Genomic DNA, 16988 nt, shown 5'->3' on the forward strand with positions numbered 1-16988 from the left:
AAAAAGACGTTGCAAGGTAAATAATCCATCATAACAACTGCCAAATGCTTCCAGGCAAGTCCCTCTTTCATTTTTAATGAATAACAAAGAGTCCTGGCTGGCCCAGCAGGGTAATGAGAATTGCCTGGGTTTACACCCTCAGATTTGTGCCTCTAATGCACACTATTAGCTCTGTCAAAATGTTTGACAGTTGTGCACAAGCTGCCATGTCAGGAATAAATCCCAGGCTCTCTGCATCAGCCTCTCACCCTGTAAAACAAGCGTGATTATACAGTGGCGGCAGTGCAGTGGAATCGCAGGCAGTTCAGAGCGTTTGGCTGTTGCACAAATCTGAAAAATGGCTGGGTTATATGGTGGTAAGGGAGTTTTTTTTTATAGTTGACGTTTGTTCGATAAAGAGAGTGGAAGAGGAACTAGGTTGAAAGTGTGTCACCGGAGGTGGTGGCAAAAGCCAGGCCTTAAAAAACAAAAAAACAAACAAACAGTGAATCTTCCTCGTTAGGTAGAGCACATTTTTAGTTAGTGAGATGAGGTGGTAGAGCGATGCACCAGATAAGCAGTGATGTTCAGCAACAGGAAGCTGTTGTATGGAAAAGGAAGATCATCTAAATCATCAAAAACGCCTGCTTCTTTGATCTTTATGTGCAGATTATTGCTAATTCTGCGCATCTGGCATTATCCGTCACTACAAATTTTATAGCTGGAACCCATTTTCACGATGTCATTGTCTGGAAATACAGATAGGCCACGTACTATACATTACAGCTAAACCCATTTGTAAGTTCGCCTTTTACTACTTAATCGCTTTTTGTACACACACGATTCACTAAAATACAAGAGTGACAGCCACATTTTACAGAGACTCTGTGCAGTGTGTATGGAACCGAACTGAAAAACAAGTTGCTAAAGATGATGTCACGAGAAGCACGCACATGTGTGTATACTGTCAGGCGTCAAGTGTTTGCCTCGGATCTGACCAGATAGAGGAGAGAGGTGGATTGTGGACCAAATGGTCAACAAAAAATACTGTAGGCTGTTCAATAACAACAGTTTAAAGAACAAAACTAGATTGCGACGCCTGAAACCACCTAACAATGCTTAAAAAATACACTTCTCCCTAGCAACCACAAAGCAACACTCTACAAAACATTTAGAACTCCTTAGCAAACTTATAGCAATGCTAAAAAAAAAAAACACTCAGAGCACGCTAGGGACTGCACAGCATAAAACCACTCAACTATCTAGTAACCACATAACAATGCTTAAAAAATACTCAGCTCCCTCGCAACCACGTTGCAATACTCCAAAAAACATTTAGAACTCTCTAGCAACTGTATATCAACCATACCAATACTATCTAAATAAATACAATATGCTAAAAATGGTTTAACCACTTCAAAATTTTATTCCTAACTGGTTCACAGAAGTGCAAAAATGTTAAATGTCAAAAATAAGACTTGGGAATGGGATTGTGCTTTAGAGACCTTTTTTATCATTATTTATTTAAAATACACATTTAATTTGCCTAGAAGTACTGAAATAAGATGTGGCACAACTTACCCCACTCTCTCATCCTGTAAAAACTGACATTTGCTTTGTTTTGTTTTCTCCCAGATCCTGGAGATTCACTGGGATCTTTCCACCAAGCGTATTCTAACCATGGACTATGCAGAGGGCGGTCAGGTCAACGACCGAGAGTACATGAGGAGAAATGGCATCAATGTCAATGAGGTAAGAGAGACGCCCTTACCTCTGCGGAACTCTAAAACAGAGCACCAGTTCGTCAGAAACCCTCAGAACAGCAGCCCAGCAAACAGCACTTGTCTCAGCTCCACCACTCAAGATCACTTAATCAGTAATTTCACAATGCCGAAGTTAATTTGAGTATGGAAAAGTGTTTGGGAATGTTAATGAAGCAGTCACGTTCCCTGCGACGTTTGATGCCATGGGTTCTGGAAGCTTTGAAGACTTTTCTCTTTGCTCCGTACTGAGAGGCTTTGACATCACTGCTTGGTTTGATGAATTATGCCTCTCAAATTTCATTTCATTTTTCTAGCCCTTAGCAGATGAGCACTAAATTAAATCAGGCTCTTTTTCATATTTTTATCACAGACTGTTTTTTCCGTCGTAGCTGCAATTTATTCTACTCTGCCGCTTTTGTCAGCACAAGGACTCACTGTGAGATCGAGCACCTTTTTAATTTTGCACTTTCGTTAAGGTGACTCTGGTCTCAGGGTGAATGCGGTTGCACACAATGGCTTTGGTTAGAATGGAAGCACTACTGAGTGAGCTAATCTGCTGTCATGTGGGGCCAGGGGATGAATAAACTGAGGAAGATGACTTTTGTGAGGCCTGGGGGATAACGGAGAAACGGATGCTAATGGACTATTGATCGATGGCCTAGTGTCTGTTCACACTGGGATATTATACATCAAGATTGCCATTGCATTATCATTTTCTTGTTATTTGATGATGGTGAATAGGGTAAACTGGAGTAGGGTAAATTATTTTTTCAGTTAGTTGGGAATAGTTAAAAAAAAATTATAAATGCATAAAAAAAGATAGATTAGTGAACTTCACTCCTCCTAACATGCAAATCACAAATTTTGCTATGCTCTCATCATTGCAATGCTCACAGGTGGGGGTTATGACCAAAATCTTATAAAACATTTTATATATAAGCAAAAATTGTATGTCGCAGTATTTTGTACAGTTTACAAATTTGAAATAACGTGTAGTAATGCCTGTTTTTGGATGATATGGAGCATATTAAATATATTTAATCCATTGTTTTATTTTATTAGGTCCAAAAATAGTCTTAAATGGGTTGCACAGGTCTTTGTTGACATTTGTTGATGGAAACACCTCGAGATTTTTCTATTTAGGTGTTTTCAAAGTCAAAGTCTGTTCAAATTCTATTTAAACTTTGTAATAAAATGTCCTAAGTTTTTTTCCATGAAATATGACAATGCCTATATACTTGTATATTCCAATAAACTTATATATATATATTTTTTTCATTAAAAAAATAAAAATAAAATCTATTTTTGTCCATATAATGAAAGTCAGTGGGGTCCAGTGTTGTTTGAATCTCAACATTCTTCAAAATGTACACACAATGTATATACCATCTTGCCGCCCAGCTCTAGTCTCCTCAACACTTACTATAAACATGGATACTGTTCATGGATGCCATCCTGTTCACCCAAATATAATATTTTAGTTATTTTACAAGCAGCTTCCTTCATCATATTCCCAGATTTCATGGATGTCTCACCCATGGAAGAGAGGGAAATATGGAAAGCAGACACTGAGATGGTTAGAAACTCAGAGCAAGGAAAAGACTGCGGCCGCTGAAAGCCGTGCAAATGTGCTGGCTTTTGTTAAATGACTAAATGGGATCATTTTAGCACCTGCTTTGTTTGTGTCACTCTGTCATTATATTTCCTCCAACCGGTTTTGTCTGTCTGATTTAATATGCACATTTGCCGCCAGTTTGTTTAGCAAAGCTCGCTGAGGCTTTAAACGGCAACCTTTCCTTATCGTTGTACACCCAGGCATCAGTGAGCCTGACAGACGGGTAAACACGGTCTGAAACCGGTCTTGTAAGCCACTGAGCTGTGCTTAAAGGGCACTGCACACCTTTGAAAGATGGAGGAGGGAACGGTTGGTGGGTGGATGGCACATCAAGCGTTTACCACACCCCCCTCTCACTCACACTCGCACGTACACACAAGTGCAGATAACATTTATTTTCCTTTACACGGTGTCACGCATAACCACTGCTTTTTTTTTTTTTTTCTGCCTAGCCATTTTTCTTTTTCTTTGGAGATAGCGGACTGGGTTATGGGCGGGACTGATTAACTGATGTTCCCGGTACAGTGTTGCAAATGAGGATGCATATTAAAAGAAAATGGCGTACAAATTTTATGCAGAGCTTGAAAATGCAATCAAAGGGCTCAGTTCATCAGACTCATTTGGAGTGCAGCAATTTAGCGAATGCTTCCGCTTATATTTTCCCTGTCTTGTTTTAGTGTGGTGCCGTGGGTGTGTGTGCGCGACTACGTCTGAGCGCTTTTAAGAGGATTTTAGAGGCTCGAGGGAATAAAAGTGATCATGGTATTAGCAAGCGTGCCACGTGGCCGCTCAATGGGGCTTTGCTTAAGAGACGCTCTCCATTGGAACAAGTTGAAAAGGCAGTACAGCCCGCTTGCTTAAAAAGACACTTAAAAAAAGAAAACATTTTGAAATTGCAGAGCTACGGGGGGTTAGCAGAGCTGGTGGGAAACAGAGCTGGAGGCTGCAAGAGGAAATGAGTCTGCTCTCTGGAAGGGCATCCGAGCAGCGGGACCTGAAGACTGTGAAGAGCATGTTTTTGGTGGCTTAAACCGCACCTACAGTCAAGGTTTTGCGTGAAAAGCTTTACTTTATATTCAGAAACGAAGCAGAAATGCTTTTGAAATGTATTCGAAAATATCTATGTAAATACAGTAGCCCCCAAAAAACACACGTAAGCCATTGTTGTATGAATATCTTTTTTATATATATGCCAAAATATCTATGAATTGGCATTTATTTGAAATAAATATTATATGAGTAAATTTGTTTATTATAAATTATTATATTTTAGTGAAATGTTAGTGTAGCCATTTTATAGAATACTGTAGTTCGGTCTAATATTACAGTTATAATATTATGACATTTTTGTACCTTCTAATTTACATGTTTCTATAATTGTATTTATTAGTTATTAAAATGAATATTATAACATAAATTATATCATAAATATTAGCAGTTTACGATTAAAATGTCTGTCATTGCATTATAATAGACAATTTTATATCTAATGTGATTTTTATTTGACAATTATTATATATGTGTGTTTGCATATATATATATATATATATATATATATATATATATATATATATATATATATATATATATATATATATATGCGCACTTAAATATTGTTATTCAGTGTCAGCAATAATTGGCGGCGGCTATATTTCCATTATCTTATGTCAGGTTGCAGGAGTCCATTCAAATAATAAACTGGACACATGCTAATTGTATAAGCAGTATTAAATTTCATTTTGTTGGTTGGAAATCCTGGCAAATAGGGAAAAACCCTTTGGGAAATTAGCTGTGTGAAATTCCAATCATTGTTAGATTTCATACTGTCATTGGATTTTGAGGCTCCCAAAGCACATGTTGTCAAATGTTAGAATGAGAAATTGTGCTACTGAGCAGCAGGGTTGCGTGTGCATATAAAGGACATCAGATGTACATTTGTGTGCTGGTAAACAATGTAGAAGGCTGGTTAGATGGGATGGAAAGAGGATCAAGTCATAATATTAGTATGTGTTGACTACTAAAGGCTTAGTTTGACTCCGGATTTTATGTATTGTCATCAGAACAGATTTGGAGGGAAACCCATTTAAAATTGGATGACAATTTTAGAAAAAAAAATTTATGGCTTTTAATTTATTGCATCCATGAAGATAAATTAGTGCTTAAGGTTCTTTAACTTACCATAAAGAGCTCCAGATCAGTCAGCTCTCCTCCCTAGAAACCCTCAGTCTGTCAATCATGGTGTAAATGCCCCATCACCCTGTTCCTTCCTCCTGTGCTCTGTTTCTCTCTTGCATAGAGGTCACAGGTTCATAATATCCAACAGAAGCTTCCGAAATGTTTACACTCTTTTCATGTGACAGCATCAGACCTTGACTACCTGACACTCTAAGTCTTTTTTTTTCTCTCAGAGGTTGAGAGTACATTATAGAATCACTGCATGCAAAATATTCCTCCCAGATGCGACCAGGATAAGTGGTAATGATTAAAGTCAACGCTATATTAGCCAGCGTCACGGACATTCCTGCTCTCCGTAACCTCGACCGTTCCCTCTGCAGTATTCATTAGCCGCTGGTCAGCCTTTACAATGCTCACAAAAGTAAATAAAGCAAACAGTGTAGCCAAGCGCTTTATCTGGGCCGAACACTGGCTCTGGCATTAGCCAATGATGATGAGAGTTATTAGACAGCTGATGAGATAGATATAGAACATAATAAATGATGGAGTCTACCTCTGAAAATGGATAGAATTATTAACTGGCTCTGGCATCTGCGAGCTTCTGTGTGGGAGCTGGCGTGTAAGTAATCAAAAGATTGATGATGGCTGGAATGGACTTTTCTCTCTGTGTTCCGCCAACGTGCACGGAATCTCGGATTGTTTTATTATTTTCTTTACTATCCAGATGCACCAAAGTGTAAAGACTCCGTACATTAGCTTGAGCTAAGGTCCTTATTGAATGTATTTGAATTGTATCAGTAATGACTGCTTTATTTGTGATGAGATTAGTAATGGTGAATTATCCCTGTGCTTAAATCTACTGCACTACCTAGAAAGCAGAAGCATGTTGGTGCAATAGCTGTTTTATATGATGGACAGAAACATAATGCTTGTTTTAACCAATTTGTAAAGCAGCATCGTGGTTGATGCAATCCCAGAATGCATTGCAACATGCTCAGTAATTTCCATTCAACAGTGGAAAGTACTAATAATAAAAAGCTTGAAATATTTTACTTAATATTTGTATGTTGCTATAGTTCCCTGCTGCTGCCGGCTTCTATAGGATTTCGAACAAGACTATTATCATATTATGCTTGATAATATAATATATAATGTGAATGAATGTAAGTAAGAAAACATATGATCAGGCTAATCTTAAGGAATTATTATCATTTTTTTTTTTTTATAATGTGCATTAAACATGGTTTTGGCTGTGTTTGTAAAATAAACCCCCAATAGCATGTAGCTAAGAGGATGTAAACTAGTAACCAGTGTGTTTGTAGTGTGTCTGTGTGTGGTAAGTCAAATCCCATCTGGCCGATCCTTCTGGGTCAGACAGTGCGAGGAATTATCTCTATTAGCAGTGATTCCTACATCACAGAGAATTGAGCGCTCTTTAAATAGCCACATGAGCCTTTGGGCTGCTGTGAGAGTCCTCCTCTACTCCTCTACGAGGTCTCTGGAGGGCCCTGGATCTGTTACAGCATCCATGCTGATCTGAGAGAGACTAAGTGTGGAGGGTGAATCAACCCTGATGCTATTTTTGCCTTAAGATTTTAGTAGTGTTTTATCCTTTTATTTTTTATTACATAATTTCTCTATGGCTCTTTTCCTTCTCTCAGAATGTCAGAATTGGAAAATAATTATATATATATATATATATATATATATATATATATATATATATATATATATATATATATATATATATATATATATATATATATATAATTTTTTTTTGCATTAGATTTTAAAAGAAATTGATGAATTATCACAGGAAATGATGAGAAGATGGATAAATGAATCTTGTATTACCTTCATGTGTTGGCTTTAAGCTATTTTCTGTAATTATAAGTGAATTATAAATAAACGTTATGTACAACAAATGTATGTGCACTCGCATTCAAAAGAATCGGTCAGCCATATTTTTTATGCTTTTAAATGTCTTTTATGCTCATCAAGACTGCCTTTATTTGATTTAAAACACGGTAAAACCATTATTGCAGTCTTCAGTGTCACATGATCCTTTAGAATATGCAGCTCATGAAAGATTTCTGTCGAAAACAGTTGTGCTGCTTAATAATTTTGTGGAAACTATGATACTTATTTTACTTATTTTTTATTTTATTTTTTATTTTTATGAATAGAAAGTTTAAAATAACAGCATTTATTTGAAATAGAAGTCATGTCTTTTGATCAATGTAATGTGTCTTTGCTGATTAAAAAGTTGGTTTTTACTTGTATTAAAAAAATGGTGGTGATAATCTAACAGTAAAAAGTTGGCAAAAACAAACTTGACTTGGCAGAGGATTTGTTGATATTATTTATGTGATTATTATGAAGTATGTAATGAGGAGGTGAAGACACGCAGCTGTCACAGAGAGCAGAGCCAGCGCTGGAGTAAAGCCACCTGTCAAGTGTTGATCCTTCATTGCCAGCACCTATTAAAAGCCTCAAACTCAATTATATTCCTCAGGAAGTTGAGTCCCCTTTGAGAGATGCTGTTGTAAGACTTGCTAAAATGATTTTTTTTGTCTCAAAGAGTCATCAGCGCAGTAGTAAGGTGTGAAAGTCTGTAATCCACATCTTCTGAATCAAACCAAATCTTTGACTGTTTGGAACCACTTGATGTTGGTTTTTGTCTCCTCAGAAGTGTTTTAGGTGTTTAACTGTTGGATCAGTTTGTACCGAATTCTTCAAAATCTCTTTTGTGTTCAGTGGAATAAAGTAATTTGTAAAGACTCATAAATATGAGTAAATGATGACAGGATTCGATAACAATAAACAACAATGATCATAATGATGACAATGTTCTTTTTTTTTTGGTGAATGATCCTATTGAATCCCATTTATTGAATAAAAAAAAAAAAAAAAACATTTTACTTGCCTTTAAGCTGTCCCAGACCTGTACGAGTTTCTTCTGTTGGACACAAAATATGATATTTTGAAGAATGTTGGTAACCAAATGGTTATTGGTAGGCATTGGCATCATATATCTATCTATCTATCTATCTATCTATCTATCTATCTATCTATCTATCTATCTATCTATCTATCTATCTATCTATCTATCTATCTATCTATCTATCTATCTATCTATCTATCCATCCATCCATCCATCCATCCATCCATCCATCCATCCATCCATCCATCCATCTATCTATCTATATATATACACACACACACACCCTGGAATTCAGTAGCTACCAGCAACAGAAGAAAGAAATTCATATAGGTTTGCAACTATATGAGGGTGAGTAAATGATGACAGAATTTTCATTTTTGGGTAAAGTATCCCTGTTTACCAGCAGCCTCACAAAAAAAGCCTGTGAAGTCGCGCTGCCATCTTTCAACGTGCTTGACATCGTCCAATCAAACATGATGATTGTGACACTGAAGTGTGACAGTGAAGAATGGTGCTCCAGTGGTCGTCTCCTGCTGCAACACACTCGTACTCTCTCTTCATTGTCGCCCCTGTCCAGCCCACCAGATAACAAATAGAAAAGACGTAATTAATTACCATAATTGAAAGACGGCGTCCTTTTGAGATCAATTGTTTGTGGTGCTGGTGGCTCTTTCTCCCATTGGACACTGATTAATGAGATGCAGGACTGTAAATGGCTTCTCAGTAATGCTCTGTGTTGTTATGCATTAGCGGCATTAGAGGACTTTTTTTCCAGCTCCGCTGCGCTCTGCCTGTCAGCCCGCTCGTCCTCTTTAAGGTGACTGTGAGTCGTGTTTCTACATGCCGACAGTGCTCGGCGCTGACAGTACAAAAAGCCTGCACTGGCTTATCCTCCTGCTGAAAGGGACTTGTGGATAATGATACAGTGTATAATTGATATTATGAACACAGGCCTTTTTTCCCCCTCTTTTGCAGTGTCAAGGTGCCGGAACGAGCTATTCTCTGGCTCCGCTCATGTGTGTGTCGCTAGGTTGTCAGTATTTAGGTCAAACAGAGGCGTCCTAACAGGAAATCCCGACTGACAAGCATGGCGGAGGTGAGATATTAAAGAAGACAGCTTGTCTTAGAGTGGATGACATGCTTGCAGATTGAAACAAACACTTCTTTCAGTACCTGACGCTCAGCATGGGCCTTTAACTGAGCCCTGGAACTACACTCAACTGTCGTAGTCACACATAACGCTCAATCAGCCATCATAAATAAAGCCTCAAATAATACCTCAATCAGACATCATAAATAATGCCTATGTAGAGGACTACAAATGTACTCCATTTTATGTGTGGGATGATTAGTGGTATTTGCTTAGCTTCTTTAAAACTATATTTCTTTCGTTTTTTCGACAATTTCGTGGTTTATTTATTTGTATTTTTTTCAAGCAACTACCTAGCAACTTCGCACAATACCTTCTTCAGAAAATGTAAAATTTTAGCTGCAAAAGAAAGTGCTAAAATATAATCGTTTCAAGGGGCCTTTTGAAATTAAAGAATGCATGTCTCTATTTAATAATTTTTACATTTAGCAGACACTTTTATCCAAAGCAACTTACAGTGCATTCAGACCATACATTTTTTTACCAGTATGTGTTCCTTGGGAATCAAACCCATAACCTTTTGTGCTGCTAATGCAATGCTCTACCATTGAGCCACAGGAACTATTTCAAGTTTGTTATTTTAGTACATAAAATGATATTATACATAAGTATTTTATTTAAAATAAATAAATGATTTTTAATGGTTTTAATTTGTTTCCATTTTAGTTTTGTTTTAGTTTTATAGTGAATATTATAAGGACATGATGCCTGTGAATCCATGAATCCACTTGAAGCATTTGTTAGTATAAATTAGTATACTGTAGAATTAGAATCGCCCATGTATTCATACCATGAAGATAGTTATTGCTTATTTTTAGTTAAATTATAATTATAATAAAAATATATATTTTTTTAAATTACTTTTTAGCCTATTTAATAATCATTTGAAAGTATTATTAAGCAAATATCAAAATAAACATCTGTTTTTGTATTTTTTTTTTTTGTGTGTGTATTTATGAGAAAATTCACATATATGTTTTAATAAACAGAATATTTATCAACTGTATTAGCCAAAACAGTGATATTTATTGCATCCTTAGATGTTAATGCGTGATGGCTTTCCATCCTAACTCCTGTAAACCCCCAAAGCTTCTGTTCTCAGAGTCTTGTTGTGAGTGGAGGTTGAATAATACATAAGTTCTAGAGAGGCCAGTTAGACCAAAAAGTAATTCAAGCTTTTGTCATAGACATTTGTGTATGTTGTGTTGCAGGGTTGTGGAAGGGAGAGAATGATGATGCCAGAGGGCTGGACCTTCTTATCTCCCTCACAGATCTGCCAATTCAGCCGCACATGTGCCAGCCGCTGTGAGCGGCTCATTAGATTTAGTGCTGCGCTCTGTTATTAAAAGTCTTTCTCTTTGTCTTACCCTATATTGATCAGCCAAGATTACAACAGGAAGGTTTAAATAAATCTGCTTTTTGAAAGTTAAATCCAGTGACATTCACTTTATGTTGTCCGTGTAAATAACCAGATGTAACTGGCTCAGTTGCCCAGGACAGAGAATTTGAGTGTTACGGATGTGTCTGAGCTTTTTGGTTGGATTTAGAACAAGGGTGAATAGTTGGTTGGTCATCCAGAAAAAAGTAATTTGGGGTTAGTCATTTCAGTCTTTGAGACCTTATGCATTGTAGACCAACTATGATCTGAGCTTCATGTTGTTGTGGTTTCCTTCTTGTGTGTCAACTCGAAATCTAAATTCACACTGTTTAATGTCGTCATGTTCCAGGTTTGATTACCACGAACAACCACCAAAAACTACGACAGAAACTACAATTACTAAAAGTTTAGCTAAAATTAAAGCAAAATTAGAAAATATACAAATTTATTTAAAGTAATATTAAAATGGTAAAAACTAAAATAGTCTGAAAGCCTGTCCTACATTTTTACTCATCTATCTTACATCTATGTTTCATTCTAATATACAGCAGACTACATCAGTAAAATGGGCTGCAAAGAGCATTTCACACTGACTACAGTATATTTAGGCCAATAAAAACTATCTGAAGAACCTTTTTCCATTATAAAGATACTTTTGTGTAATGAAAAGATTCCATGGATGTTGAAAGTTCTTTATGGAACCATCAATGCCAATGAGAAACCTTTATTTTTAAGAGTGTCAGACATAAACCAGCTTCTGTTTTGTGAACTGTGTGTAACACTTCTTTTTTTTCCCGGATACTGAAAGAGAGAAAGTATTTCATGTGTTTCTCTATAGCTCTCATCATTCTGCTGTGCCACAATGACATGATATTCACTCGGCCGGCAGAAGAGGTCCATATGGAGAGTTTTTATTCTGTGTCAAGAGCCCCAGTAGGAGTAATTGCATCGTCCCTTCTGAAAAAAATAAAATAAAATAAAAAATTCAATCTAGCACAACGCGACAGGCCAGCTGTGTTCAGGTAATGCTCAGGTAGATATCATCCACTCAGGCCGTCGTGGCAGATAATAACACATGTGCATTGCGAAAGGCACATTTCTCTGTGTCGTCTGCATCTTTCTGTCTCCAAAGAGAGATTCTCTGGCAGGTGAATTTTTTGTGTCCTGTGACACAAACCACATCCTCAAACGAGTACAGAAGGAAGACTTTCCAGCTCTAGCTATTTTTAGCATGCTGTTGAAAGAAGGTGTCCTGTCCCTGGTCCCTGAGCTGGTTGAACCCCCTTTGCAAAACAGCATGCAACACAGCATGCATGTGAAGACGGCATCCTTCTAAAGGGCCAACTCTAGCATTAAAGGAGTCCTATGCTGAGTCATTCTGACTATGTACGTACGTGGGATCGGTGCATCAGCCTCCTGCTTATGAAACTTCAAACATGCGTCAAACACGCATTAAATTGGTGTGTGTACGTGTTGGCCGCTGGCATGAATCCCCCCCACCCTTTTTTTTCCTTATCTTCTTTGGTATGCATTGCTGGTGAAGTTGTCAGAGCAGCCTGGGCCTTCGTCGTCTCCCTGTGGATGGTGCGCTCCAACGCTGCCAGGGAAACAGACTCATCAGTTTGGAGAAATGGGACAGAAAATATGATTTATTCTCTGCATGCACTCGCTTCTACCCCAGCGGAAGAAGAGAGCAGAGCGGGATTTGAAGGCGGCATAGAGGCATGGATAGAGGAGGAATTGGAGGACAGACAGGATATTTATTTGCAATACTGCAAGCTAATTTTGCACTTCATTGACGCGTTCTTTAGCCAATAGCAAATATTTGTTTTTGTGATGGCCTCAGTTGGGGTTAGCTGAGCCCGGTGACCTTTTACAGTTCATGATTTTCTGCCTATTTCCTTAGTAGATGAAATTGATCATTTTTGGTGTGTGTGTGTGTTTTTTCCTGTAAGAGATTACAGGAATTTTTACAGATTTTGCACAGTAGTGCACAGAAGTGTATATTAATATATTAAAATAGAAAACTTTAGATTGTAATAATATTCCACAATATTGTTGTTTTTACTATATTTTTTATCAAATAAATGCAGCCTTGGTGATCTATACTAAATAGTAGAAACAGTAGGTAAATAGTAACTGCTTCTTGCTGCAGCAGAGTGTGGGCAACACCTCTTTTTTGGAAAAAACTGGCAAGTTTATAGTTTTTGCATGGACTGAATTTGATTTGAATTTTTTTTTATAGAGAGTTTTACCTTTTTTGTTAAGCCTTTATCGAAGTAGCGACAAAGGTATATCACGTTTTTCATATTATGTATATACAATCAGACAGGGGCACCAAGCAATGACCTATAAAACTATTCACTTCACCTTTAAATAGCCTCACCCACTTTTTATTTTCCTGCATCAAGTTCACTTTGCTCCACACAACTTCTTTTAATCTGCCTTTTGCATACCCTTCACATGGCACCCTGCCTTGGGGATATTCGTCTGCGTCTTCCCTCCAAGGGCACTGTTGATGAGCTTTTCATCCGCCGCATCCTAAAGTGTTTATTAGCATACTAAAACTCTTCTCGCTGTCTATGCATGCCCAATCAGGCCTTTAGGGGTCCTCTGTAATCCCAGGATGCATTGCTTTTAATATAATGATTATTATTTTGATTTTGGGGTGTGTTAGGGATCTGACTGCCTGACCTTTCTGTATACTTTACACACTGTCAATATTTTTTTTTTATTTTTTTATTTTTATTTTTTTACACAAAGTCCAGGGGTTAATCTGTTGATTTAGAAGTTTGATGAAGTTAAAATGATAGTTCACCTAAAAATGAAACTTCTGTCATCATTTACTCGCCTCCAAGTTGTTCCAAACCTGTGTAAGTTTCTTTCCTCTGTTATAAGCACAAAAGAAGATTTTTTTAAGTCTTGCTAATCAAAGATTCGGCTCAGAGCAATGGTTCTGGTGTCTTAGTCACATCACACTCTCATTGTTTTACATTTTAGATGGCATAAAAGATTTAGATCACCACTTTTGTGAGCTACACAATCTCGAAAAGCAATTTACGATGAATCACACCAATCACAAGGGCTTGATAAACTCCTAGCCATGTGAGTAGATCCTATACGTCTGTGTTCATTTGGGCACGATTAGTATGTGTTGTGCCACAGAATATCCATCAGCTCACAACAAAAAATGTTTCACTACACTTTTCTTCCCATAGCTACATTTGCATTTCCAGAAGAAAATACCAGTTCCTGCAAGGAAGCAAAGAAACATGTGCTGTTCTGTAATAACTGTATAAAAAATTATTATATAAAATATAATAAAATATAATAATAATAGTAATTAAGCTAAACAATTAATTAATTTCAATTATTGGGGTAAACTGTATGTGGACACCAGCAAAGGGAGTATGAGTAGATGCTTGATTTGTTCTCTGTGCTTCAGGCTGACATTTCTTCATCCTACTTCACATTGGCTCTCTGCATTATAACACAGCTGCAGGGAGATGCTTATCACAACTTATCTTCAAAGAGTGAGAGTGGGTGGAATAATTGCATTGGGGGTTGTTTTATAATAAATACTTTCTCATCTGTTGGGGCCATGGCGTCTTCGGGAAAACATTTTACATAAACTTAAATGGGCACCTCATTTCACACGCCACATGTACCATTTATGCTATATGTTATATTTCTGCCATTTTTTTGTTGATATAGTTTGTCTTTTATTTTGAAAGGTTGCAAGTCTTTTTTTTTTTTACTTCTATGTTGATGACTTAGAATGCTTCTCTTAACCAGTGTTATGAACTAAATTTTTCCATTATCTGAACTCCAAGTTTTATTGATCTGAATAATTAAAGCTATTATTGACCTTTTATTTAAAGAATAATATTTACAAACGTTTAACATTTTCTATACGGAAAGTTAAGCTTTAAATAACAGTGTTTTTTTTTTTTTTTTTTTTTTTTTTGCTTAAAGTATTTTTATTTGTAATATATATATATATATATATATATATATATATATATATATATATATATATATATATATATATATATATATATATATATAAATTGTTTATACTTAGAAAATAATACTTTTTTTATTATTTATATATCAAACATATTTGTTTTTAGTATATCTACTTAGTATAGTACTGAGTAACACTAAGCTATTCAAACTATTTATGAACTTTTTTACATTTATATGATGTTTAAATCATTATATACATTATTATGTAAATCTTTTAATAGTAAAATGTAATGATTAATTATTATTAGATAATAATATATAAAACTTCATGTACTAATGTAATATGTGACCCTGGACCACAAAACCAGTCTTAAATCACTTGGGTATATTTTTAGCAATAGCCAAAAAAAAAAAAAATAAACAGTGTATGGGTCAAATTTGTTGATTTTTCTTTTATGCCAAAAATCATTAGGATATTAATATATTTAGTAAATGTCCTACCGTAAATATATAAAAACTAATTTTTTGATTAGTAATATGCATTTCGACAACTTCAGAAGTGATCTTCTCAGTATTTAGAATTTTTTTTACATTTTATTTTATTTTTTGCACCCCAGGACTCCACATATTCAAATAGTTGTATCTCTGCCTAATATCGTTCGATCCTAATAAATGGATCCTTTCAGATGATGTATAAATCTCAGTTTTGAAAAATGTACACTTAAGACTGGTTTTGTGGTCCAGGATCACTTATTTATAGTTCTGCAATATAGGATTAAACAAAATAAAATAGTGCTTAAATAAATCTTTGCATTTAAGACCAGTTGTTACAAAAAGCTACTATGCAGCAGAATGAGTATCTGTGAAAGGAGTTGGAAGACCGGTAAACCTGTATGTGTGGTTAACCTGTTTATTTTTCTCTTTCTCTTACTTTTCTTTCCTTTCTCCCTTTTCCATAGATCTCCCCTGGAATCTGGGCAAGATATACAGTGAGATGATATTTGTCAAGTGATCCTCACCCTGGCAACGTGCTGGTGCGAAAGTGTCCTGAAAGCAGTAAGACGGAAATTGTGTTACTCAATCACGGTCAGTATCAAGTAAGACATCGGCCGAGACTGCCACAAAGTCGACATAGAAGCGAATTCATCACATATTACACCCCATTTTTCACCCGCTGACTCCCAGGTCAGCTGCGCACCCAGGTCTGTATGTACTGCAGCAGACTAAAAGCATTTCATTTAAGTGGCCCTGAAGCTCTAATGTGTTTTAAGAAGTGCACATATCCACGTCCCTCTTATTACAAGCAGATATGCAAACACACCGGTACAAACTCTCCTGCAGTTCACTGAACTTCTGTTTTCCCAGAAGACGTAACAGCTCTATATAAATCCATGGAGATAATGTTGTGATAAATATGATAATGCCGTTCTAGCAGTGACATTTGGTTCGTTTCTTTGTCCAAACGCTAATTCATGGCATGTCATGTTAAGTTTGCTGAAAACCATGGGTTGTGTCTGCGTTGATTAATTGGAGTTACAAAATGGTGTAGTCCTAGTGGTATTCTATTGAACTGTGTTTGTCTCAGTGAGGGATTTGCTGGCCTTCAATTTAACCCGAAGCAGTTAATGAGGCCCACAAGATTCCATATTAACAACTATCAAGTAATCTCATCTGTCTTTCTGTAATGCTACAACATCATGAAACACCAGTTTCCATTTACTTAGCCGTCTAAGACTCTTGATAGCTCTCAGTATTTGGATTATAAATGTATGCTGATGTTTATCTTTTTTATGTTGAACAGTATTTTTATTTTTATTTTTTTGTAAGAAATTAATACTTTTTTTTCAGTAAGGATACATTAAATGGATGAAAAGTGACAGTAAGAACTTTTAAAAATGTAAAAAAAAAAAAAAAAAATATTTCAAATAAATATGATATATGCTGTTCTTTTGAGTTTTCTATTAATCAAAGAATCCTGGAAAAAAAAAAAAGTTTAGAAACCTAAGAAAATGTTT

The 16988-nt window shown here is 36.1% G+C and overlaps 1 pseudogene; it reads left to right on the forward strand.

The window, feature by feature from the left end:
* Window positions 1-16655, forward strand: part of LOC113081411 (uncharacterized aarF domain-containing protein kinase 1-like) — a 46453-nt pseudogene extending 29798 nt beyond the window's left edge.
* Window positions 16656-16988: the final 333 nt, after the last annotated feature.

This window comes from Carassius auratus, unplaced genomic scaffold (genome assembly GCF_003368295.1).
Source record: "Carassius auratus strain Wakin unplaced genomic scaffold, ASM336829v1 scaf_tig00034290, whole genome shotgun sequence".
NCBI lineage: Eukaryota > Metazoa > Chordata > Actinopteri > Cypriniformes > Cyprinidae > Carassius > Carassius auratus.